We start from the raw sequence: 23,448 nt of genomic DNA on the forward strand, positions 1-23,448 counted from the left end.
CCTCATTTTGTCCCTTAGGAAGCTTTCATTAGTGGGTGGGGCCTGCTGTCAGACCATATATATGCCCCCAACCTGCTGCTGGAGCCACAGTCAGAGTAGTGTGTGTGGTTATCTTCCCCTCCCTGGGGCAGGAATCACTTTGGCAGGAATCACTATTGGGGCTGCTTGCACACTGCCAGACTTGTGACACCACTTTGGATGGCCTCTGGCCAAGGGTTGGTTGGAGGGTGGGGGTCCACAGGAGAACATGGGGTGGGGCACATAGGGCCAACAAGGTCTGCATGGTCAGCTGTAGGAGCAGACCCACAGCTCCGAGGAAAACTCCTGTCAAGATTGGCTGAGTTGGAGGGGGCTTACTTGTATGAGTTTCTTATATATTTTGGATGTTAACCTCTTATCACATATGTGATTTGTAAATATTTTCTCCCATTCTGTAGGTTGCCTTTTCATTTCGTTTGTTGTTTATTTTGGTTTCTTGTGGTCCCACTTGTTGATTTTCCTTTTGTAGTTGTGTAGTTGTGCAAAGCACAACATTGCCAAGACCAATGTTGGAGTTTCCCCCATGTTTAAACATCTTGTAGGAGTTCTATGATTTCAGGTCTTACATTTAAGTCTTAAATATATTTCAAGGTAATTTCTGTGAGTTGCATAAGATAGGGATCCATTTCCATTCTTTTGCATGTAAATATCCAGTTTTCTCAACAACATTTATTGAAGAAACTGTCTTCATTCAACATTCTTGGCTATTTTGTCGAATATTAGATAGCTGTATATATGTGGGTTTATTTTTGGGCCCTCAGTTCTGTTTCACTGATGTATGTGTGCGTTTTCTGCCAGTGCCATACAGTTTTGATTACTATGGTTTTGTAATATAGTTTGAAACCAGGAAGTGCGATGCCTCCAGCTTTGTTCTTCTCAGGATTGTTTTGACTATTCAGAGTCTTTTGTGGTTGCACATCAATTTTAGGATCTCTTTTTTTTTTTTAGTTCTGTAAAAAATTTGCCATTGGAATCTTGATAGGAATTGCATTAAATCTATAGATGGCTTTGAGTAGAATGGACATTTTAACAATATTAATTCAGGCTCTGTGAGATCAGTTCTTTAAGTGTTACAAGTGGAAAATGCATCTCCTATGTAAGAATTATAAATGTTTTATATTAAAAAGAGAAACATGGGAATTTATTCATTTCTCTGGAGTATATATAGATGACATATATGTAAGCATGATTATAAAGTAAACACAAAAGAAGATGAAATGCAATAGAAAACTCACTCAACTAAATTCTGAGGTTTCAGAACTTCAGTGTCTTTCATCTTGATTTTTGTGGTTCATTTTAGAAGATGAGGATATCACAGAAAAAGAGTCACATATTCATGTACTGAGCCTTGTGAGAAAATTTCTGATTTGATAAAACAAGTTAGGGCATCTACAATTCCCAGAGAAGAAGTCTGACAGGACTTAGCACTAATTAAAAATTCTAAATTCTCTGAGTATAGGAAAAAAACTTCCTCAAATCTTTCTTCAAGTAGGGCTCACTTCATATTAAAGAATTAACAAGCCTCCTTAAGCCCCTAACATACAGCCATGGAGTAATTAGGCTCATTTGGGGTTAAGGCTCTTCAAGATCTCTTTTATTTTTAAAACACTTCAGATTTGAAATGCCTTGTCAGAACTAGAAGAAAGAACAAGGGCAAATCCCCACTGCATGCAGATAAGTAGAGAGAGAGAGAAAGAGAGGGAGGGAGAGAAAAGAAAACTTCTTTATTTGCCTCTTTCCTTCTTGCTAATTATTTCCTATTTTTTAAAAGATTTTATTTATAAATTTATTTGAGAGAGAGAGTTTGAGAGAATGAGTGGGAGGAGGGGCAGTGGGAGAAGCAGACTCCCCACTGAGCAGGGAGCCTGATGCAGGTTGATCCCAGTACCCCGTGATCATGACCTGAGCCAAAGACAGATGATGCCTACCAACTGAGCCACCCAGGCACCCGATTTCTTCTTTTTATTATGCTACTCCTTTAAGTTCCTCTTGGGATTTTTTTTTCTATTTTCTGTTTTGAGAGATATTAAGAGTACATTTTCCTAAGAACTCCCAACGTTTAAACTTGGGAAAAAGAATTGTGTTGTTCTAGCCAGAATATCCACTTGTTTTAAAAATACATATATATATGACTATACATATATATATGTATATATATGACTATATATATACGTATATATATATATGGCTGCAGTTTCTTCATGGGGCTTGTGTGGCCAGGGAGTGTGGCCTGGAGAAATGCCATATAAGTGTGCACTTTCACTTTGGTCATCCATCAAGTTTATAAAGGAGTTACAGTATATGCAGATTTCAGTCACCACATTCTCTTTTTGGTCAGATTTTAACATCAGTTCTGTGAAACTGGGACTTCCGATGCCACTTTATAATTGAGGATTAAATCGCAGACCCCATGTTTGGGAGATCCATGATGATCTTGCCCTCCTCTTCCTCCTTCCTGCCTCTTCCTCCTTCCTGCCCCCTTTCTCCATCCACACATAAATCTCAGAGTGTCCATGTTCTTACCTGACAGCTTGAGATCCCCCATGTTGACTGGTCCAACACTGATCCATGAAATTACCTTTCCCCGTGGTCATAGTTTATTCATCTAAAGATGGGTACTTTACCTGAACAGGTAACCATAGAGTATCTCTAGGGTTTTAAACAGTGGAACTGAGGCTTCAGCACCTCTTCAATGACAAGGTTTTATAGCATTTGTCTCTACCATGCCACTAAAAACAGCTCTTGTCAAGCTCACCTGTGAACCTTCTATGGTCATAACCATTGGCCAATTCTCAAGCCTCATTTTTCTCCATCATTCACAACACGTAGTGTTCTGATCACTTTTCTCTCCTGCAGTTTCTACAGGTGGCCTCTGGACACCGCTCTCTTACTTCTCCTACCTTGCTGACTATTCCTTTTCAGTCTTCTTTGCAGGTTTGTTCCCAGCTCCCAATCTTTAAAGATTGGAGATCTCTGGGGCTCAGTCTTCAGATCTATTCTATTCTCTACTTTGAGTTATCTTTGCTTCCCTCTCTCTCTCTCTCTCTCTCTCTCTCTCTCTCTCTCTCTCTCTCTTTTTTACTCTAAATCCAGTATCTCAGCATATCGTGCTGTGCTTTCAAAATATATTCACTATATGAGTACTTCTCACCAACTCTACCATATAATTTCTTACCCAGCCACACACTCTCTGACCTAGCTTATTGAAATAGTCTCCTCTACTCCACTTTGCCCTCCTTACCCTTTAATCTCCACACAGTAGCCAGAGTGGTTTTACTAAACATGAATCAGATCTTGTCACTTCTCAGCTCATTATTTTCCAGTGACTTTCCATCCCAGAGTAAAAGCCCACATCCTTACAGTTATCTTGGATCTATGTGGTCTGGACATTGCTACCTTCCTGATCTTTTATCTCAGTACTTTTCCTTTCCCCTCCAGCTGCTCTAGCACACTGGTCCCCTTGTTTATCTTTGAACATGTCAAGAGCATGTCCTTACTTCGGAGTCTTTGTGTTTACTGTTCCACCAAATATTCTTATGACTTTCTCCCTAACTCCTTTGTTTATTCAAATAATACCAAACATTAGAAGACTTTGCCTGGCCACGTTTATAAAATAACACACAGATGCACCATCACCACCACCACCACTTGGCATTCTCTAAGCCCTTATGCTGGTTATTTTTCTCCACAGCAGCTATGACTACCTGGTATATCATTTGTACATTTGTTTAGTGTACAACCTTCTCTATTCCATAAGAATACAAGATCCCTGAGGGCAGACACTCTCCTTGTTATTGCCATGCTCCTAGTGCCAGAATAGTGCCTGTTATGTAGTCAGGCTCTAAAGCAATAGCTGATTGAATGAATAAATAAACATAAGTCTAGAGCTGTGGGAGACTGTGTTTCCCAATAACTAGAGGAAGCCAGTGTAAAATACAGGAGAACGAAGCCAGTATGCAGGGAGGAGCAGAGACCAGGTAAAGGCGCGTCCTGGTTGAGCTTGATTTCCTGATTGTTCCTGATGCTCAGGTACGTTTCTGATCCCCTGCAGCCTGGTGGTTCAGTCCTTCCATAGAGTCCATGGACCTTTGCGTTTAAGTGGACCTTTGTGTTTAAGTGGCCTTGAGTTGGGTTTCTCCATCTACCAGGGTCCTAATGAATGCACCAAAGTCATATATACAGAAGGAGCTATAAGCAGGGCCAGAACTCAGGTCTTGGATTTTCAATCTAGCATCACACCAGGTGTTTCTGCAGTTTAAAGCCCTTATGTTATTGCAGGACCCCAAGATATTTGTGCCCAAATCCACTTGAAACAAGGCCCCAGAGTGTGTCAAAAATGATGAGTTCCTGCTGAACTTGCTAAATATCTGTTTTCCTCCTGCCAGAGGGTACAATCAATTTCTCATACAAACATCTATTTTCAGGATCTGGAAAGAAACTGCACATCATCACCGAATGTCCCATTATTGATCACTTTATGGTGATATTAAGAATAGTTTTTTTAATGAATTGCATAAATGACTGGAGAAATCCTATGGTGTTATGTTGGGAGGAATGTTAGAGGCCACTTCATCCATCTAGAGAAATGATATGATTGACTCAAGATAACGTGGTTAGTGACAAAGCTAGATCTAGAACCCCAAAATCCCAAGGATGTTTCACTTTCAACTCAGGCTTTTTTTTTTTTTATTACAAAAGGTGCCCAATTTTTCCTTTTCCCCTTGTCCTTTCACTCCCACCCTGTTCTCTGAGGTTATATACAGCTGTGTAAACTCTATTAACAATCTCTTTATTAATAAATTGTGGATCATGCTCTTTAGGTGTCTCCAGAGAGTGTGGTGACACATCGTAAATGAACTCAGGGTAACCAAAGGTATAAGATGGAAGGCAATCTCACAGAAGCTGTGAATGGAATATGAATCACTCCAAACTCAGCAATTTATGGACTCATCCATGTGAAAGAATAATAACTTTAGAATATGTCCCAAAGGCAAGTTTAAGGGTCATCATGAGTAGACTTTTTTATATTTCTATTTTAGAATGAGAAATTGATTATTATCTTAGAGCTAAATTCTACTTTGTACTATCTGTCCAACAGTCTGGAAAAAGGTATAAATTACCTAATGAAGTGGAAAAATACTAAATGCTTCTTAATTCTTGATAGTTTTAGAGAGGTGAGTGGTATAAGAATAAGGAAGAGCTAGAGCAAATATTTGGGAGAATTAAAAAAATATATATCTTTATACATTCATGGTTCTAGGTTTTATGAAATCAAGTTTCTTCAAATTTGAAAGAGCCACTTCAGATGCCAGCAAGGGAATCTATCACCTTCAACCATATGTCCTTTTTTTAAGTAACCCAACTCATATTGAAATCATGGGAGAGAGAACCTAAATTGGCCCAGTTTGGAACATATCACACCCACTCACCAGAGGAGAGCAAGATATATTCCCTGCAATTGGGGAGTTGTGGTTCCCCAAAACAGAAGTAGGAAGAGATGCATGCTGACAGAAGAGAAACAACAAGTGTTCCTTAAAGTCCCCTGGATCTGTCCCTTTGCCATTTCCCCTATATTGTCATAACGTTTTGGGAAACAGCAGGGTATAGGTTAAGAGACCTGGACTTGGATTCTAAGACTGGAATTTGACCTTCATCTCTGTATAATGTTAGACAAGTCATGTATATAACCTTTTGGGGCCTTAGTTTTCTCATCTGTAAAATTAGAGAGCTTTAATATATTGTTGCAAAGATTTCTTCCTGCTTCACATGGTAAGAACTTATGGCCCCAACTTGGGCGCTGTCCACGGTTCTGCCAAGTTAAAGTGAAATCTTTATAACAGTACTTCAAGGCTTTATTATGATAAATAACCCCAATTTGAGGTTATTCTGGTTAAACATCAAGATTCTGATGGCGTGGACTCAAGTAGCAAACCAGATTGGGGTGGAAGGGAGCTGTGGAAGAAGTCTTGGACTGGGAATTAAGAGATGTAGTACAATGCTCATCTGTGCTTTTGTCTCTCTGGCATTCATTTACTCTTTTTCAATTAACAGCACCACGATTTTCCTATGGTCAGTCAGTCTTCTGCCATCAGTCCGTACAATTCAGGTAGAGCTGACTTTGTCACAGTGAGGAATCGAGGTTCTGTACAAGATCCCAAGTGGGGCTGAATCAGGTGGGAGCTCTAAGGAGTTGGCTTTAGTGACCAGTCAGGGAAAGTTTAGCTCCTTTTGGAGCATGAATGGGACAGAAACAGTGAAAAATAACACAAGAGGGAGACAAATAGAGAAGGACCAAGACAAGGGATAGGCTTGTCTCAGGTGCTGAGTAGAGGGCTGTGTTCAGGAGATTGACTCCATCCCACAACCTCCCATGCAAAGAAGAGGTAGAGTCTCCTGAGTTCCTGAGGAGGTGTCCTCCATGAGGTCATCCATTGTTGAGGAAATTTCTGCATCTCTCCCAGCAGATCAGTAGTACTTAGAGTCAAAGACCAGGATAGAAGCAGAGTAAGGTTCAGGAAGGGAGATCAATGGTCACGTTTGAGTAAAAATGAAGAGTCTAATTTCAATTCAACATTTGTTGAGATTCTGGTTGGAACAACAGACATAAAAAAAAGTACTTACAGTATTATGAGGTAAATGCAGTCAGATGTGCAAGATATTGTAAGAACATAATGAATGAACCTGTTGAGTGGTGGTGGTGTTGAGGGGAAATGGCCCAGGGGTAATTTCCTGGCAGAAATAAGAGCTGAGCCATCATAAAAGAAATATACGAGTTAGGGGACAGAGGTGCATTGAGGGCATAAGGCACAAGGGGCAAGGGGCAGGAGCAGCAGAGTGACAATCAGTGGGCACGTTTGTGAGAGTCAGTAGGTGTGTTTGTTGCAGTAAATAAGCTATTTATTGCAGCTGGAATCTAAGGCAAGGACAGGTAGGAGAGTGAGCTGGAGACAGAAGCAGGGGACAGATCATGCAGGGCCTTTGATACCATGAGAAAGAACCTGGACATTTCCCTGTAGGTCAGAGGTCACACATTGGTAAACCATAGGCTAATTTTTACCCTCAGGTGTGTTGTTTGGCCTATACAACATTACAGTTAAAATTGGAATATGTAAAGTTTTTGAAATGTTCACTTTGTTGCTGGTTTCTTTTGTTGTGCAGAAGGATTTTAGTTTGATGTAGTCCCACTTGTTTATTTTTTATTTTGCTGCTTGCACGTTTAAAAATTGTGAATCTTCATGTATCAAAAATCTAGATTTCTGGTCTCTCTAGAAAAAAAATGAGAAGATCTAGCAATCCTGGGCCTATACCCTGATATGGTGAAAATTACCTGGAGATAAGTAATAGCTGTCCTTCTTGGACAGGGCATGTACATTTCCAGCTCATCACAGTCCCAGTACTCTCCACTGATTCCTCAGCTGACACCTGGCTCCTCTCTCTCTTTTTATCTGTGTGGCCCCTGTATTGAAGAGAGTATCTGCAAAAGGACTCAGTTACCTGCATCCAGAGTTTAAGTTACCCCCAGCATGGTGTACGCCCATCAGTAGGTCATTTAGTCCTTCTGATGCTCAGTTTCTTCATTTCTTAAATCCAGGCTAATTAATTTCCAGGGCCCCTACCTGCTCCATCATGCTATGATTCTTTTATCATTAAAACAGTGATTAAAAATGTTCTAGTACTGTACAGTTTTCAAAGATTTCATAAATGTACTTTTTTAATGGCCCCTATGAGATAAATACTGTGTTCTCATTTAAAGAGATGAGTGAACTGAAATCCAGAGAGGCCTTTTCTCCCTTTGCTATACAGCAGTGCTGTGCTTGCATTTCTCTTTTCTGGTATTCCCCAAAGTTGGTGCATTATGAATAAAATAATGAAATGTGACCAACTAGCATGTATGAGATAAAATATACGAGGTGTAATTCTAAGGCAATGGGACAGTTTCCATATGACAAACAAAAAATAATAGCCTTATCTATTTTTTTTAAACTTCATGTTTCTTATAAGATATTTTGGCATCCCAGGGAAGAAGGAGCTAAAACTGAGCTCATGAGAAGATTTTTACTCCTTTTCAGACAATTTATTCAAACATAAAATCTTTGAAGCAATTTTGTAATCAAGTCTGAAAACAATTTACAATCCTCAGAAGCAGTAAAGCCGAGACTACTTAGAATAAAAGGGTATATCTGCAGGGAATGAAGATGTCACTGGTTCCAAATACACCAGGGACTTTGGCTCTTCTTACATGGTCCTCTGAAAGGAGAGGAAGCTGGACTTCTAGCTGATGCAATGACTTGCTGTCTTCATGATAACCTGCAAGGCGATGGCAATACACTTGTGAAGTCACGTCCAGCAACCAGATGTTTTGCTTCATACAAGTGAATGTGAAGTTCCTGGAAACAAGACTGCTATACAGTGGAATTACTAGGAATCTGGCTTAATGATTTGCGTATGACAAAAAAACCAGAGCCCAAAGCTCATATTCTTACGCATTCAAGAAAAGTGTGTGAAGTGGAAGACAATTAAGATCATGACGCTAACCCAGACAAGAAGGCTAGGGGAAAACTTGGCATGTGATTCCATATTGCTTCTGATGGAAGAACATTGCTTAGGTGTTTTTATTATTGTGTATGTGAAACAGAGTAGTTATAATGCTCTTGTGAGTTAAGTGATGTATATTATTTTTCAGAAAAGACTTTGTAGGCTTGAGATGCTGACTGGGGAAAGGGCATCGTGAGCAGCATTAAAAAAAACCAAAATTGCATCTCAAACAATCAGCTCCCATCACTTCTCCTGCTCATCACTCCAGATTTTAATCTCCAGATTAAAGATTTCTCTCCTTTTGGCCATAGTCCTCTCCCTTAATCCTTCCTAGGGCTCCTCCTCTGTGGCGAATCACTAGTGCCTCACACGGCTGTAGGAAGTCAAGTCTCCTTGATTATATTGTGGAGAAGCTTCGTGCAGACCGCTCTGCAGCCAGATGCTAGGCAGAGGGACACACAGTGGAATTGTAACATATATCTCAGAAGGAGTAACATGATTTTGTCTTCTTTGAGTCTATCTCTTTGAACCTAGCTCCGCTAAGCTATTTTCCTTTCCTTGGGAAAAACAAGGACCCTTCTGATAGAGTTCCCAGGGCAATCCAAAGTTTAGGTCAAACTGCTTTCTTTGCAATCACTTGACATATAAGTGTATTATTCCTTTTCTGGGACCTCACATTCACCTCCTGAATGCGCCTCCAGAAAGATGTTTCACAAATGTTTTCTCTAAGAGTGTCCTCTTGATTCCTCTAATCCCATGTTATCCCCCTTTATACAACCCTGGTTATTTTCTTCTCTGCCATTGACTCCCCCAATTTTAGGGTCCTTAATTGGGTGGCAATTTCTTTTGCATATATATATATATAAATATATATATATGTATATTTAATTTTATTTATTTATTTATTTATTTATTTATTTATTTATTTATTTATTTATTTAAAGTATGCTCCATGCCCAACCTGGGGCTCAAACTCATGACCCTGAGATCAAGAGTCACATGCTTGGGGCACCAGGGTGGCTCAGTTGGTTAAGCATCTACCTTCAGCTCAGGTCATGGTCCTGGGGTCCTGGGATTGAGCCCCACGTCAGGCTCCCTGCTCAGTGGGGAGTCTGCATTTCCCTCTCTCTCTGCTACTCCCCCTGCTTGTGCTCTCTTTCTCTCTCTCAAATAAATAAATAAAATCTTTTAAAAAAAAGTCACATGCTCTACCGACTGAGCCAGCCAGGTGTCCTGACACTTTTTTTTTTTTTTTTATTCCTTGCTCTGACCTTAGGAAACCTGCACCTCCGTTGTTTCTTTTTATGGTAGTCAAATTCTAACTCTTGAGTGGGAAATTCCTTTTAAGGGAGAGAAGAGACTCCTGGTCAAATTGGGAGAGTAAATTCATATTTTGACACACCTCCTCTGCTCCAAAATCCTGACACCATAGATAAAACATAAAAAAAGAACTAAAAAACATTTCATTGAATCTTCTGTGATTGCAGTTCTTATTAAGTCATTAAATTTTAGAAATTTTATATGGTTCATCTTAAAATATAAATGGACAGTAAACACAAGAGAAATATCCCCACGTATCCGAAATGGACAAACAATGTAAGTGTGATTGGGACTGGAGTTACAGGTTTGCTGGATCTGGAACCAGGCAGTAGCAGCAGGAGCTTGGCTCTCTTGGGTAACAAGGACTTGAAATGTCTCATGAGAGTTGGAGGATTGGACACAGGATTGTTACTGAAGCCGGGTCTTGGAGTGAGACTCATAAAAGAAGATTGGGGGAAAAACTGCTACCAACAAAAGCTTGGACCCCATGCACCCTGGCACACACACGATTTGGGAGGAAGGAGGGCATAGGCTTGATGGTTTGAGCAGCAACTGAACCAAACTGCCTGCTGACTCAGCGCTTGATTGGTGATATCCCAGTTGTCATCCCCAGGGCTTCTCTACTGTCCTTATGAGGCTGTGCTCTGGTTTGGGGTCTGTGGCACCAGGTGGAGGCACCTTCAGAACTCCTGGAATGAGGGACGGACAGCAAAGTGGGATCAAAGGAAAATGAAAACATAGTCTTTTCAATTTAAAACAAACTTACAGGGTCTCTTGGCTGGCTCAATCGGTAGAGCATGTGACTCTAGATCTTGGGGTTGTGGGTTCAAGCCCCACGTTGGGTATAGAGATTACTTAAAAATAAAATCTTAGGGGCCCCTGGGTGGCTCAGTCGTTAAGCATCTGCCTTCGGCTCAGGGCGTGATCCCAGCGTTCTGGGATTGAGCCCCACACCAGGCTCCTCTGCTGGGAGTCTGCTTCTTCCTCTCCCACTCCCCCTGCTTGTCTCTCTCTCACTGACTGTCTCTGTGTCAAACAAATAAATAAAATCTTAAAAAAAATAAAAATAAAATCTTAAAACAAACCTGTAAATTAATGACTACAAACATGTGAAGGAATCTAATAGTATGAAAGACAAGATTTCATTAGGGATGAAACTAATTAATTTATTTAATGTATTAATTTATCTGACAAAGACTATGAACTATGCCTATTTAAGGTATTCAAGGAGAAAAAGAAAGGCATAAAATTCACTGAAAAAATAAATTACAGAATAAAAGTAACACATGAAATCTGAAATGAAAAAGGATGCGTTAGATAGAAATCCTGGAAAACAGAGACAATGAAAGTCTTTGCAATATAAAATTTCATACTTGGAGGGAGAATTAATGACTTGGAAGGCAATACGGAAGAATTCAGTCAGAGTGCAGCACAGAGAGACAGAGGGATAAAAAATATCTAAGTGTGTGGAAGGGATGATAGATTGAAATTGAGAGGGACCAGCATTGACCATTGTGTGTTTTCATGGCATGTTCTGACCCCATATATATAATTCTTAAAAGCAGGCCAGACAATGCTACATATATAATGAAAATCTACATATGCGATAGGATTATATAAAAATTGAAAGGACATGATAAACACCAACTTTCAGATAAACTGTTGCTTCCAAAATAGAACCAGGTCCAGGGTAAAAAATGCTTCACATTGCCACCATCTCACTGTCTTTTTGGCTTGTTCCCCCCTCCTTAGGAAAATGAGCATCTGTCTTCATATCCTCCGAGTTTCCTCTTGTTGATTATGCGGAGGGGGAACCTCTCTGGGATGTGGACAAATACAGACTGTTATCTGGTCTGTCGTTGCTTTTAGTAATACAGTCTTCATTACTAAAGAAGCTTTCTAGGGACGACTGGGTGGCTCTGTCAGTTGAGCCTCTGCCTTTTGCTTTTGACTCAGGTCCTGATCTCAGGTCCTGATCTCAGATTGAGTGCAGTGTGGGCTCTGTGCTCAGCAGGGAGTCTGCTTGAGATTGTCCCTCTTCCTCGGCCCCTCCCAGCCCCACCCCTGTGTGTGTCCTCTCTCTCTCTCAAATAAATCAATCATAAAAAAGAGGCATACTAATTGTATCTATATTTCTTTTCTTTAAACATTTTGTAAAGAAAATATGGCAAAACATGACGATTTATTAGGGTGGCGTGCTGGGTACCTGAGCATGTTATTTTAGTTTCGTTATTATACTGCGTTATAGAATGAAAATATTTCATTTGAAAATAAATTTATAAAATAAACAAGAGTAAGAAGCCATGTAGCTCGTGTCAGTGTTGGGGGCACTGGTTCTAGAATCTGATTGCTCGGGTCACTCCCTCACGCATCAAATACTAGCTGCGTGATTGGTCCTCTTTCTCTGTGCCCCAGCTTCCTCACCTGGAAACTAGGTGTCATCATGGAACCTACTTCATGGAGGTACTTGAGGATTAAATGAAAAAGATTATACACGTACACACAGAGCTAGAAGACTTGGGAAATACAGATATGTAGAAAGAATAAAACAACCTCATCCAAATCATAATAATATCTTCGTGGGTACCCCTGAGGTCTTTTTCCCTGTGGATACGCATATAAATATAACCCTAATAAATTCAAGTTCCTCATGCAGTTTTGGGTCTCCGGAAAGCAAAATCAGTATCCACAGAACTCAAATTCTTTATTGCTCCCTCTGCAAAACCACGAAGGGGTTGAACTGCATTTCTGTAGTAAGTTTTCATAGCTCTGTTTCTTCTGTTCCATCTCTTCAGACTCCATGCTCTTCCCCACCCCCTAGAAAACTCTCCCCCTTCCCCAGCTCAAGGCACCTTTTCTCTTATTGTGGAACATTATTATGTAGATCCAGTTGTCCTTTTAGATGGCCCTCCTTCTCTTTAACCCCTCTCTTTAGTTCCTCTCTCTTCATTATTCTGATTACATATCACAAAACTCAAAGAATTTGTGAAAAACAGAACTCTTTGCTTAAGGTAAGATGTTGATGGGGACCAAAGGTAGCTTGGGTATCATGGCAGCAAAGGCGTTGGGAACCCAGGCAGTAAAGACTGGATTTGCCCTGGAGGTGTAGGGAGGAAGAATGTGAGTATTATGATGTTATAATTTTTTATTGTATTTCCTATTAATATGACATCACACTGTTTATATTAATTTGAAACCAACTTTTAAACTTAATATATTACAAACATTTCCTTTATCTTTAATATTTTTCTATAGCACCATTTCCCTTGCATAGTTTCCCATAATATAGTAAACATTTCTCTATGGTTATTTCCAAGTTTTCGTTACTATAAACAAAGCTTTGATGAGTCTCCTTGTAGCCGTATGTATGTTTATACCTTAATTCCTAGAAGGACCATTGTTGCATTCGAAGATATATCAAACACCTAAGGGTTTTTCTGTAGTAAAAAAAAAAAAAAAATTCAGCATGAGTGTTGTGAGTCACAAATGTGCTTTTTTTTTTTCCCAAGTATTCACATTTTCACTGAATGTCCTTAAGATAGCTACAATCCACAGAAATTCGGGGGGGGGGAGATTTTTGTTATAGGCGATTGTGTCAGCCTTCTTTGGTGAGATTTAAAAATAAAAGAACCTTTTCAGTGGCATGGCAAATTTGTCTTTAAATACTAGATGGATGCAGGATCATATAAAACTAATATCAAAGGACTCTTTTAGGGGTGCCTGGGTGGCTCAATCAGTTAAGCAAGCGTCTACCTTCTGCTCAGGTCATGATCCCGGGGTCCTGGGATCAACTTGCATCGGGCTCCCTGCTCAGTGGGGAGTCTGCTTCTCCCTCTCCCTCTGTACCAACCCCGCCACCTTGTGCACACACACACACACACACACACACACACACACACACTCTCTCAAATAAAATTTTGTTTAAAAAAGGGCTTTTTTAAAGAGGATGCTTTTGAAGGCTCTTGTGACAAGGGTCAGGAGACCCAGAGAAGGCAAAGGGACATTGCCTTTACTATGTTAGAAGATGTAGTCTGTGTTTCAAATAACAACTTTACAAACAGATTTTTGGATCACAAGACTTAATGTGTATACTTCGTAACAACCTTCAATGGCTCCCTATTGCCACCGAACATTTGATCTTTACACCTGGTGTTCAAAGCCTATTTATCTCTGCAGATTTATGACTTACCATTTCTCCTCACGACCCGGCATTCCAGCCAACTGAGCCATATGCACTTACTAACCCTCCACTGCTTTCCAACTGTTACCCCTTTGCTCAAGTTGCTCCCCCACTTCTGTTTGTTAAAATCCTATCCTATCTGTGACAATCAACTGTAAACTTTCCTGTGTCCCCTCAATTAAATATGACCACTTACTCCTGAAATATCAGAGGTACTTTATTCTGTATTTTAAAAATGATGACATTTATCAAGCAACTCCTAAATAGTGACCTTAACGCTATGCATTTTGCAAACGCTGTGTAATATAATCCTCATGACAGTTATATGGGCATCGACGTTAATTTTACGTGTGCCTCTGTCCTGGAGCTTGCTCTTTCTCTGTCCGCTGTCTGAATGCAGAGAGAGAGAGAGAGAGAGAGACAAGGTCCTAGAATAACACTAGCAAACTACAGCCCACTGCCTGCTTTGTGTGTGGAGTTTTATGGCGACACAGCCGTGCCTGTTCATTTACATATTGTCCACGGCTGCTTTTGTGCTCCAGCAGTAGAGTTGAATAGTTGCGACAGAGACCATATGGCCAACCAAGCCTAAAATATTTGTTCTATGACTCTTTGCAGAAAAATATTGCCATCCTCTGGGCTAAGAGGATGGTGGGACCCCCTGACAGAAGCATCCTGAGTCCCCGATTGGCTACGTTCAGCCCTGCATCCTGCCAACCTGAACTGACCTGTAAGGGAAGTCAGAAACAAATTTTTATTCCGTTAATGCATCAAAACTCCTGGGTTATTTGTCCCAGTCATTGGCCTGGCCTCACTAATGCAAGAGCAACATAAACACGTGGACTCTACCAGATGACAATCAAATGGTTCCTCTTCCTATGACCCCGGGATGTGGGAAGGTTGTTGCTGAGTTCTCTTACTGGCTTCTGATGCCTTTTAAAACTTACTGGTGAGTATGAGGGATGTTCTAGGATCTGAAGTCAGCCATGTGGTCCACAAATTAATGTTCATGATGGCAGCTGAGTAGCGAGTGATTTAATTGAGTAGATAAACAGCATAGGAAAAAAGATCCCAGTGATTGCTGAGGCAAGTACTTAGTTGATGGTTGGCGGGGTTGGGGGGGGAGGTCAAATTGGGAGAATCTGGGAGGCTCTTCTATGTGCTTGGCCCCTCCAGAGTTAGAGGAACTGAAGCTAAAGCAGATACTGATTCGATTGCTATTTCTTTCTTGGAAGAGCAGTGTGTGATATCCTTTTATTCCTTCAGTGAAAAATGCTCGGGGAAAAAGGATCTCAGAATGAGATCAAGGTAAACTTTCCCAGGATCTCTGGGATACTGAAAGTGACTGGGGTGTCTTAATGGGAATTTGAATCAAGCTGAGGGCCATTCACAGCGTTATCTTTGGACTGGATTTTGTTTGGACGGGGAACAATCTCGTCAGCAATCTATACATTTTCCCCCAGTGGCCATTTGGGTTCCTTGCCCCATTGCCTTCCTCAGGGAGAATGAAGATGTTTATCCTCCTGCAGGTTTTGTTTCTTTGCTTTAGCAGAACATAGTGATCTTGGGACAATAAAGCCGGTTATAGATTAACTGATCCTGACGTCTCGGTTTCATGGAACCATCAAAGTCCAAGTTGGATAGCTATTGCTAAGATTATTTATGAGGGCCCTACCCAGATGTTTTCCATGCAAGGTGCAAGCTAAGTCTTGCTGACAACACTGCATCTTTCCTCCTGCTCCCCTATCCAGCTAGACCGAGGATTGCCAACTGGCATCAGCAGCCCACGTTCCTCCTACAGATCTGTTTGATCTGCATAGTGTCTTAAAATCAGAGTGATATCATACAAAAGTCCAGGTTTAAATTTCTCTTAAAAATTAGGGCAGCCTAAAAATACTGGGCCTGCATTCCCGTCCACCAACAATAGTTCAGAGCTGGAATTAAATGGGCATGCACCTTCTAGCTGGATGCGGTTCCCAACACTCTCTTAGCTCTGGTGTCCCTCGGTCTTTACATTACCTGCGTGACTCCTGTAGGCCTTAGAGTTACTGGCTGTCACTCCAGTGCTCCTTGCTGTTTCCTCTGCTTATCTCAATTTTTTTTTAATAAAAAGAAGGCTGGATGGGGATAACCTAGATACGCATCTTAGATCTACCATTATGTGACCTGGGACAAGTCATCTGATATCTCTACGTTCCTTGTGTATAAAATGCCTAAAGCAAAAGATGGATTATTCTGAAGACTAACCAAGGTAATACATGAGGAATAGGCCTGAGTTTAGGTCTTCACCTTCTCTTGCAGGACACTTACATCTCTTTCAACCTTAGTCACCTTGCGTCCAGTCTTTTCACTCCTCCATTCCATAGTTTTAAAATGTTTTATTTACACCCCCCCCCCCCCGCCAAAACATGCTAGCACCTACCCTGTGCCTGGCATTGGGTTGGAGATTGAGGGGTTAGTGAGAACAGACTCAGTCCCTATTCTGATGAGACTTGCAGTTCTAATGGGGGAAGCAGATAAATATCAGGTAGTCACACAGGTACATGTAGAATTGTCATTGGGAAAAGGGCTATGTAGGAGATGACTTTCGCATGAAGAGACCATGAGATGGGGCCTTTGATGAAGGCAGAAAGGTCAGATAAGGCTCTCAAGATCTGAAGGATAAGGAGTTGTATGAATGAAGAGGGGTTTGAAGAATATTCTAGGCCGTGAAAACAGTACGTGTAAAAGTTCTGTGGAACTTTCAGGAAACACAGAGAGGATGCGGTGCTAGAAGAAATCCCGTGAGTCAGGTGCAGAGGGAATAAGGAAGAGTGGAATATGTGGCTGGAGAGGAAGGTAAGATCAAATGACATTGTAGGCCATGCTTAAGAGCTCTATCTTTATCTTAAAAGCAGTAGTAAAGCCATGGAAGGTTTCAGCAGGGGGCTTTCCAGAAAGGTAACTCATTCTGTAGTGTGGAAATCAGATGGGAAGAAATATCAGATTGAATCCTATGAAAGTTTCACTTCCCAGATTCCACAGTCCAGATTCTTTTTGTCCTAGAAGATGGCCATTTCATATGGTTCCACCTGATAGAGTGGATGCAGGGTAAACCAGTTAGGGGACTGGGGAGAGATGGCAGTGGTTTGGACTAGGATGGGGTATTGGAAATGGAGAGAAAGGGACAGATCTGATAGATATGTACAAGGTAAACTCAAGGAAGCTTAGTTATGGATTGGTGTAGGGTGTCAAGGATGATTCCTGGACTTGTGTGCCTTCATGGGAAGTGGTGTCACGCTTGAGCAGGGTGGATGGCACATGGCCAGGTTTGGTGAGCAGGGATGATTCCATATGGGTTCAAAGTGCCTTTGGAACAATCAAGAGGAAATGGCCTCTGCAACGTGTCTCTACAGATATATCTTGCCTTGGCTTTAGCTGAATTCCAGGGGGCACTGAGCAACCCTAGACTATAGTAAAGTACCAGCTAGAGATTTCACATCATGGAAATTTTATAAGTTAAGGCCCTAAACCTATGTGTGGTGTAGACTCAGAGTGTTGGTTTTCCTAGGTGACTTTTCATACCCTCTCAGACCCTCAGGCAGATGGTATGTTCATGAAGGGAGTTCAGTTTCTTTTTCTCCTTTAGGTCTAAACCCACAATTTTTTTTTTTTTTTGGTAGGCATTAGAAATCTATCTCCCTTCCTGTAGGGGGTCTATAACTTCATCTGAAGCCCCTATGGCCTCCTCCTGGTATCAGCTCATATTTATTCCTCTGACTTGATTTCAAGCCATTCTTGGCACCCCAGGATTCATTTTTTTCTTATCAAACTTGGCTATGTGGAAAATAAATTTGTTACATTTTGTCTAGTATTTCTATGCGGCGAGGGGCCCGTTGGGTCAGCTCAGTGGGCTGGATGGTCAGAAATGATGTAGTAAATTTTCTATACATATTAGTAGAATGGTTTTATAAAGACATATGACGTACTGTTCTGTCATTTGACATAAGAATACACCTCTTGTCACAAGACAGATAAATCCTGCAGGCCAGTTGCCAACTGACCTTGCTATTAGGCTTCAAGCTCATGGAATCTAAAAATGTTTATGTGACCTGGGTCCTGTTCTTGAGTTCCAGGGCTGGGGCAGCTGGTTCTTAGGAGCCCAAGAAGGACATCTTTGATCTCCAGCCCTTACCACAGGGCTTGGCACCAATAATTGCTGAATCAATATCTGTATAATTAAACGGACTTGGAAAAAAAATCATACCTGGAGAAGATGGAACTGTTGGCATAGCCTTCATGATGGAATAAAAATTTTGGGGTTAGGACAGAGAGTTGCGGTCAGGATGTTTTTTTCTAGACCCAGAATGTTGTGTAATCTCAAAATAGAATCCATCTTACTGTTTTCCGCCTCTCATCTATTCATGAAATATAGATGACAACAAAGCTGTTTGAAGTCCTTAGACAACATCTTTAGGGAAGATTCATTTTCATTCAGATGTCATCTATTGACTATTCACTATGTCTGAAGTTTTTCTTGCTAGGGTTCTATGAGGTAGAAATTGATGTCTAAGACCCAGGCTCTCCCTTCAACTACTTAACAGCTTAATGATAGAGGATGGGGACAAAAGTATATAATCAACTAAAATAAAAATACACCTTATCAAGTGCTTTCAATGTGCCAGGCAGTGTGCTAAGAATTTTACATGGGTTAGTTTGTTTAAACCTGTGAAGTGGAACTATTATTGTGTCCATTTTGCCAATGAGGGAACTGAAACACAGAAAGGTTAAGAAATGTATGCAGGTCACACAGCAAGAAAGAGCCAGAGCCAGAATTGAAACCCAATCATTCTGATCCTGGGCCTCAAGAATTAAAATATTCTGCCATACAGAGGCCCAAATAATCCACTATGGAAGCTGATATGTCCCCTGAGAGATATTCAAACTTTGGCTGATGGCACAAAGGAAGGGTTCAAGAAAAGTTTTATGGAGAAGTTGTGGCATTCTGATGGTGATGGATGAAGAGGTATCTAGAGGTAGGAAATTGAGCAAAGGCAGAGTTCAGAAGAAGGTACTTTGGCATGTTTGGGAAACTGCACATAGACAGTCCATTGTGGCCGTGTGTGGGTTATTTGTGTAAGTCCGGAAAGGAGAGTTAGTTTTGACTTAAATTTCGGATAAACGGCCATGGAACAGGAAGTGGGGAGAGAGTGTGCTGCATTTTTCTCACTGTTGGTCATAAGTAACAGTAAAGCCTGCAAGCGATCAAATCCTCTAGAATCAATTTAGATGACTCTGCTTTGGAGCGGTAGTGAGGACTCTACCTCAAAGAGGAAACTAGATGACTTCTGAGATTTCTAAATCTCTAAATTTCTAAATCTCTAAATTTCTAAGAAGCAAGACTTCTTAACCTTTGGGTTCTAGACTCAGGGATGGGTATCGGGGATCCTAGAGCCTTAGGGAATTATGGGGAAAGTTGAGCATTGCATGAACATGTGTACGTACTTCTTGTCTAGCAGAATGTGGTTCACAAGATTCATCTCTTGCTCTAAGCGTTCATGGTCAAAGAAATATTGCAAACCACAGCTCCAAGGAAAAAAAGCCAGCAACAGTCTCAATGGGGCCTTCCTTGGAGCCAGGAACTGGAAACAATGCCCCACTATGCGCCCTGAAGCTTTGGGATCAAAACCGAGTTAGAGTTCCGCACTGACAAGCAGAGCTTTCCACGGAAGTATCAGCCCCGCACATCAGCAGAGGCCTGCCTTGGTAAGCCTCTGTCCCAGGACTGCAGGTGACCTGGGTTCGCAGGCCCAACTGGGGAAGGATCAGGGAAGGCACATCTCACTTAAAGTGTCAGTAGGAAGTGGATCACTTTTGAGCTCCTGTCCCTAGAGGTTTACAAGGGTAACAGGAAGCTACAATTTCCAGGAAGATGACAGCTGTCTGGAAGGATTTCTACCACTGCATTTTTAACCCAACCCACCAGAGTCACTCAGCATAAAACAGGCTTGACAGCAAGGCAACTTGTGGGCAAGGCCTGTGAGAAAACCCTTCATTTCCTCCTGTTTGTCAAGTCTCGCCCAGCAGGCCCTGCCATCACAGACGCCGGCTGAGGTGACTAGGGTGGGAAGGCAGGAATGCCAGTGACGAAAGCAAGGTTTCCAGGCAGATCCTTTGATTCACAGAAAGAGCTGTGGTGGAGGCCGGTGTGGTCATTAGTGGCGTGCTTTGCATAATGATATTCTTTGATAAAGAGAGACGGAGTCCTGTGTGCATGAGTCAGGACTGGGACTGTCTGCGCGTAACAGAAAATTGAAGACAACAGTGGCTTACAGATGATAGAAAATTCTCTTTCTCAGATAGAGCCAATCTGGAGTCGACAATCTAGGACTGGTTGGGCAACTTCGTGCTCAGCAGGGACCCAGGCTCTCTCTCGCTTGTTCCTCCACCAAACCCAGGGAGCTACTTTGATCCAGGGGGGCTCCCCAGCCTCCAGCCTGGAGGAAGAGGAAGAGGGGAAGAAAGGAACCTGCTTATTTTAAGGACACTTAGAGGTCACAGTTCTGTTTGGTGCCATTGTGCTGAACACACTGACTGCAGCTAGCGTGGACATGGTTGGACTCTGGTCTTCCACTTGGGCATCTAAGTGTCCAGAGGAACACCGGGGGCCCCATTCCATCTACATGTGGACAACTAGATGTCTCTCTACATAGTGTCCTCAGAAAAGATGGAATATTTTGATGTCGTTTGATAACTCCAGAGACCTTAGCAAACCTGGGTCCACCTTTTTTCATTTAGGTGATCTAGTTGTTCCTCACCTGCCATGGAGGGCACCTTTATAGAGAGTATCCTTAGTCTTTGTTAGGAGGAGCGGGAGAAGCAAGATGTCTTCATTTACTCATTCACTCATTCATGTATTCACTCGCTCATTCAGGTGTTAGCACTGTTGCGTCAGAGATGGTCAGCTGTCCACCACTTTTATGCTTCCTATTCAAAGTGTAGTGTTATTTCTGAAAAGTGGTTGTCCTGCCAGAGGCGAGGTGTCTCAGCCCCCAGCCTCGAGGTGGGCCCGTCTGACCAGCTTCCACCAATGCAATGTAAAGAGAGGAGATGTGTCCCTTCTGGGAGGCTGTGCTTAAAAAACAGACATGCTGTCTCCAACCCCTGTTTTCCTGTCTACCTCTGGAAGCAGGAGACCCCGAGGCCTAGCAGATGGCAGAGACCCCTATGGAGGGAGCTTGGGCTCTGGCATCCCAGGGAAAGCTGCCCACCAAATACCCACATTGGACTGTTCCATTAACAAGGAATCACTAGCAGCTTAAGCTTGGTACGAGGATGTGCGGCCTGCTTTCATACGACGATGGTTAGCTCAGCTCTCACATCAAACAGAACTAGATTCAAATGCCATGTGCAGTACTTACTAGTGCTGAGATTGTGATTTCAGGTCATTTCTCTTAATCTCTGACTAATAACCTCTCTTTCCTCATTTATAAGATGTGGCTTAATTTATATACTACCTTTGATATTTGTGTGTGTGTGTGTGTGTGTGTGTGTGTGTGTGTGTGTGAGATGCTGGCACCTAGTAAATGCTTCAAACATGTTAATTATTGTTTTCTAAAAAATTCTTATTCTTATAATCACATACTGTTGGGCTCCTCTTTTTCTGTTTAATAAGGTAGCTTTTGCTGATTTAGGGAACAATCAACAAGTTTCAGCTTATTTACTTTGTTCTTCTCTTGTGTTTCTCAGGTTGTGGGTCTCTCTGCTGATGGTCATCGATGATTCTGTATTGCAGATGTCTCCTTCCCCACCACTTTTTTTTTTAAGATTTATTTATTTATTTATAAATAAAGAGAGCACAAGCAGGGGGAGCAGCAGGCAGAGGGAGAGGAGAAGCAGACTCCCCGCTGAGCAGGGAGCCCAATGCAGGGCTCAATCTCAGGACCCCAGGATCATGACCTGAGCCAAAGGCAGACGCTTAACTGACTGAGCCACCCAGGTGCGCCTCCTTCCCCACCACTTGGTGGTAGGTAGAATTATGGCCCCTGAAGTTGTCCCTGTTCTAATCCCTGCATACTGTCAAGATTCTACTTTACATGGCAAAAGGAATTTTGCAGCTGTGATTAGGTTAAGGATCTCCAGATGGGGACATTATCATGGATTACCCAAGTGGGCCCTTGAAATCAGGAGGGTCTTTAAAGATGGGACAGGGAGACAGAGATTCAGAGGAGATCAGATGACAGACAGGTGCTGGAGTGCTGTGATTGCTGGCTTGGAAGACAAAGAAGACCATAAGCCAAGGGGTGCAGGCCACCTCTAGAGCTGGAAAAGGCAAGGAATGGACCCTCCCCTAGAGCTCCCCTAGAGGGAGCACAGACCTGCCAAAGCCTTGGTTCCAGCCCAGCACAACCCACATCAGACTCCCTCCTACAGAACTGTAAGTAATGAATTTATATTGTTTGTCATTAAGTTTGTGGTAATTTGAAGCCAAATCCCACCCTATCCCTAACATGCTGTGTTGCAAAGTGCATGTGAAACTCTTCACAGATGTGGGAGGGAAGTTCCCAAAAAGGAACCATGGTGCCAGGACAAGAAAGGTGGAGTCACTGGCCACGTGAGCTCTCCCTGCACCACACAAGGAAAGCCACTTCAAGACCTGGAGCTTCACCAGGAGGATGACCCCACCCTCCATGGATACTCCTCAACTCCTGGCCAGACTTCCCGTCTTTGTTTTGTGTCATGGATACTTCATGGTCCACCTCTGCCCTGGCCCTGTCATTGTGAACTGGGAGCCTGCCCAATCCTACAGTAAGTGACCTTTAAGTAAGAGCATGTCTCCTGTTTTCCCGTTGGCAGGGCTCTGGCTTTGAACTTGAGCAACACTGGATTCCACACTTGTGATGCAAGCTGTGGGATGTTCTGGACTCTTCTGCCCCTTCCAGACAGCAACCTAAAAGGGCCACACTGGCTTTTTTTTTTTTTTTTTTTTTTGGTTGAAATTCACACTACATAAAATTAACCATTTTGAAGTATATCATTTAATGGCATTTAGTACATTTGTAATGTGTAACCATCACCTCTACCTAGTTGTAAAACATTTTCTATGCCCCAAAGGAGACCCTGTTCCCATCAAGTAGTCACTCCCCATTTGCCCTTTCTCCCAGGCCCTGACAACCACCATTTGCTCTCTGTCTCTATGGATTTACTTAGTCTGGACATTTCATATAAATTAATATGATATATGGCTTTTTGTGTTTGGCTTTTTTGACTTAGTGTAGTGTTTTCAAGATTCATCCAAATTGTAGAATGTATTAATATGTCCATTCCTTTTCATGGCTGAATAATATTCCATCATATGGCTAACCACATTTTGATTATCCATTCATCTGTCAACG

At 41.9% G+C, this 23,448-nt stretch overlaps 1 protein-coding gene across 3 annotated transcripts in view; it reads left to right on the forward strand.

Moving 5' to 3' along the window:
* The window catches only part of GLIS3 (GLIS family zinc finger 3), a 619,421-nt gene that overhangs the window by 20,661 nt on the left and 575,312 nt on the right, over window positions 1-23,448 (forward strand). The window contains exons 3-6 of one of the 3 annotated variants that reach the window (XM_087858807.1): window positions 14,693-15,023; window positions 16,822-16,912; window positions 21,803-22,490; window positions 22,601-22,861. The gene's annotated coding sequence lies outside the window, so the exon portion shown is untranslated. Of the gene's footprint in view, window positions 1-14,692; window positions 15,024-16,821; window positions 16,913-17,936; window positions 19,820-21,802; window positions 22,491-22,600; window positions 22,862-23,448 lie in introns of those variants that run through there. The other 2 variants (XM_087858808.1, XM_045772457.2) reach the window with 2 other exon arrangements.

This window comes from Ursus americanus, chromosome 34 (assembly GCF_024610735.1).
Source record: "Ursus americanus isolate L20-20 chromosome 34, mUrsAme1.1.p, whole genome shotgun sequence".
Lineage (NCBI taxonomy): Eukaryota > Metazoa > Chordata > Mammalia > Carnivora > Ursidae > Ursus > Ursus americanus.